Source organism: Palaemon carinicauda, chromosome 1 (genome assembly GCF_036898095.1).
Source record: "Palaemon carinicauda isolate YSFRI2023 chromosome 1, ASM3689809v2, whole genome shotgun sequence".
NCBI lineage: Eukaryota > Metazoa > Arthropoda > Malacostraca > Decapoda > Palaemonidae > Palaemon > Palaemon carinicauda.
The window spans coordinates 241419271-241423290 of NC_090725.1; positions in this window are offsets into that span (position 1 = coordinate 241419271).

Here is a 4020-nt window from a genome sequence, read left to right on the forward strand (position 1 = left end):
ACTTTTCTGGCAGATATCTCCTCTAGATCTAGAAATGTGAAGTAGAGCTTCCAATTGCATTTCAGCTTATTTACCTGTAACTGTAATATTATAGAGACACCATCAAGTGTTAATTCTCCCAGTAAACAAACTGCACTGCTGTTTACCACTATTCCCTATTACTGGCAATCTCTTTAGATATTTTTTTTTATAAAACTATCAAAAGATTTTCAGTTTGTTTAATTTCTCCATAACTACCACACTCCATACTTAAAAACGTTTACCATCAGTCTTTACATTCTCTTCTAATATTTGCCATGAGAGTTCCAGTATCCATTCCTACCCTTCAAGTACCTTTAACATAACAGCTTGTACCTCTACTACTCTAATTTTCCTCTCTAATTATCTATGTCTGAAACATGCTTTTGATACTTTCTTCATATTCGTTATGCGATCATTCATATGCGAAGGATATATTTCATGACAAATGATTGGCCCAGAGAGCCTACTGTCTTCGCCTTTTTCTTCACATTTGTTGATCTTTGACTAACGTTTTCCTAATCCTTTCGTGTAACTTTCTATTCAACTCCCTTCTAGCTCTTCCATCTTAGTTACTCTTTCCGCTTTTCTTTATCCTTGGCACTTTACATATGTCTGGCCTTTCCATCATATCCTGTAAGCCTTGACCTCCGTCTGACTGAATTTTGTGCCTCTTTTATCACCCCACCTCTTTTTCCTTATGAATTGTATATCAAAGTCAACAGCAGAATTATATCACAACTCATTCAATGAAAAATTAGAAAAATTATGAAACTTTAAACCAACTTCTGCGCACTGATGTAAGGTGGTTGTCAAGCATTGAAAGCTTGCAAAGACTTATCGACTTTTATGATTCACCAATGGAGGTTACTACTGAATGACCCATTACTAAGTGATGTTGAAGAAATTGTAAAAACCATATATGTTATGTTCTATTTGGTGGACTTATATTCAAAATTCAGTGTCTTGCGCAAAGTACATATGTTGAGAATTTTCGGGGCTGAACTTCACCGATACCCTTTCAGAAAGATTTATTATATTTTTGACATTTTGTAGTTTGAAAGGAGGTAAAACCATTTCAGACTGTAAACAGTAGAATATTTGAAGCCCTTTGAAAAACGGTAGGAAGGCTATTATATAATGCTTTAAGGACCAGGAGTAAATGAAAAGCTTTAATGGCTATTGCAGCATTGTGAATAATATCACCAAATACCTTTAGCTAAATGCATCAGTTAAGACACTTGCTTACAATCACAATTTCGTACTTGGACGAAGTCCGTTTTAGTCAAGAAAATTGTGTTCTGTCAGAGCAGAGGGACAGACCAAGTCTTGAAAAGTGTGTAAAGGCTTATGACGAAAACTTCCCAAATATCAGCGCCTCTCCTTGTCAAACAATTTCTTCCCATTAATTATGTAAACCAGTTCGATAAAAAGGCATGATTATTCATACTAAATGTTTAATATTACCTATATTATGTATGAAGCTTTTCTCATTCACGCAAATACGTCTGGTGTAGGAATAGAAGCAGAATTTGGAAGAGGAATAACAAAGGACTTTAATCTTATCAGGGTCAAGTAATGAAGGGATCAGGCGAAGAAATTTCTCATTTTCAATACAGAATCGTTGTTATTTGATATAATTTTATCTACTTTTGTACATAACGGAGATTCGATAAGAGATCAAGGATTACATGAAGATTCTGTGGTTTATAAAATTAGGGAACCCCTGCTCTAGACACAACTTACACACTCTAGTCATCATATCAAGTTGGTTCTTCCTCATCAATGTCTACCCTGTAATTCCATCTACTGTATTTTAACCGCCGCCTTAACGTTCTCCGCTACAAGTACTTTTATAATTCCTACCATGAATGCTTTCAGCACCGTCTCTCAATTGTATCATTATCCTTTCATTTGATCATTTTACTGGCCGAGCATTATCACTTGCTATGGAAATAGAATCAACAGACAGATAATGTTCTTTTTTTAATATTAGTTTAATATGAAAGATCGAAGCAATTGCTTGGCAAACAAAATGTAGAGTAATGCCAACTCTCTCTCTCTCTCTCTCTCTCTCTCTCTCTCTCTCTCTCTCTCTCTCTCTCTCTCTCTCTCTCTCTCAGCGCAGTGCATAATGGCACATATTCGAACTCCAGCGTAGGATGGTAATGCCCAGTAAATCGATGGGCTTGTAGGAAAGCCACACTGCCGGACACTGCATGCAATCCTCAGTATAGTTTGTTTTCACCCGGTTCTCGGCCCTTTGAACTAGGCACCAGCAAGAGGGATTAACTACGGGATTATGGCTTCTAACTGCCGTAACAGACTTAAGACCAATCCCCAATCTTTAGGGATTTTCTTGTTTGTTATTCTAGGCACTCTGACTCCCTGTTTTGTCGTATTTTCCGATTCAGGATTTTCATGGCTTTTTCTCATTGCTTTTTGCACGATGCTCTTCGGTGTGTTTAGATCGCGTTTGGCACTTCACGTTTGCCTGATTTTATTTGAGTAGATTTCTATACGTAATTTAGATCACTTTGAAAACGAAAATCATACATTCTTTAACATTTGCTGTTACTTGATACTGTTTTCGATCGTTCTGCGGTGCTACATTGCGTAAGGATTTCAATATCATACAATTTTATTCTAAAAATTATTATCTCCATTTTACAGTTGGTTGGAAGACGGAATATCCCTGCGGAATTTTAAAAAGTCACTTAGTCTTTTAAATGACCTGAAATTCCTTGTCCCCATTTGTACTACTAATTTGTTTGGTCTCTTTTTTTTTTTTTATGACATCGTTGGGGCTTGGCAATTTATTTTATATATTCCATTTTTTCAAGATTTGAGTATTTTATAAAAATATTGTTTTTAATATGTAAACTTTTTGCAAAGGAAGTTTTTTTTTCTTGCATACTTAGCCACAGATAATATCGATGATTTTTTGTGAAACAAAAAGACATTTTGATTTTATATCAAACTCGACATGTTCGTGTATCAGGGGTAAGATGCAATTGATTTGAGGAGTAATTTGGTCGAAAATTAAAGAAATATTTATAGTGTTAAATGACACGAAATGTTTTTAGTATCGATTATTCCTTTTACTGCAATTCAAAATTTTATGCAGTTTTTCAAAAAATGAAATCATTTTTTTCATTCTGTTACATTGATTACCTAGAAGTAAATAGGCGATAAAAGCACAAATTTTCAAGTAGTATAAGGTTCTTTTTCTACATAGTCATAGAAGTTTATATATATATATATATATATATATATATATATATATATATATATATATATATATTAATCTTAGATTATTGAAATAAATATCGTATGGTACCACTTTAATCATGAAAGATGTTCTTTACTTGAAACTGTTGTTCATATTAGAATAATTGAATGTCAACCATTTATCTCGACTGATAAATTTATTAGATTAAAAAAAAACTTTATGGATAGGAAACACTGTATATGATGAAATGAAGTTTGAAATTTATGCCAAAAGTATACCAGTCACGTTCTGTTTTCCATGTTCTTCCTCATTGGTCTCATCTGTCTTTTTATCATTCCATTTGTCCAGCAGTTTAACCTTTTAAGGCGTCACCATTATGAACTTTGCCTAGATATACTTCTTGGAACATGCTACATAATATACTATATGTTTCAAAGTATAATATCGAGTAAGCAACTAATCAATATACTGATAATTCGATTTCCTTTCTGTTATTTGTACTAGATCTTTACAAAAATCCTTTGTTGACTAGCAAATGTTCATTTAACTGATATGTGTCTTCACAAGATATACTTGGATTCACAGTTCAAAGGTCGCTCATGAATAGCAGAGGTAAGGACAGAACAATGCCCTAGAGACTACCATATATATAGGTGAGCAGTACTCAAGCCCCCCTCTCCATCAAGCTGCGACCAGGGAGGGACAGGCAATGGCCGCAGAGGACAGTAGGTAAACCTATGGGCTCCTCCACCAAAATAAATCCATGATCC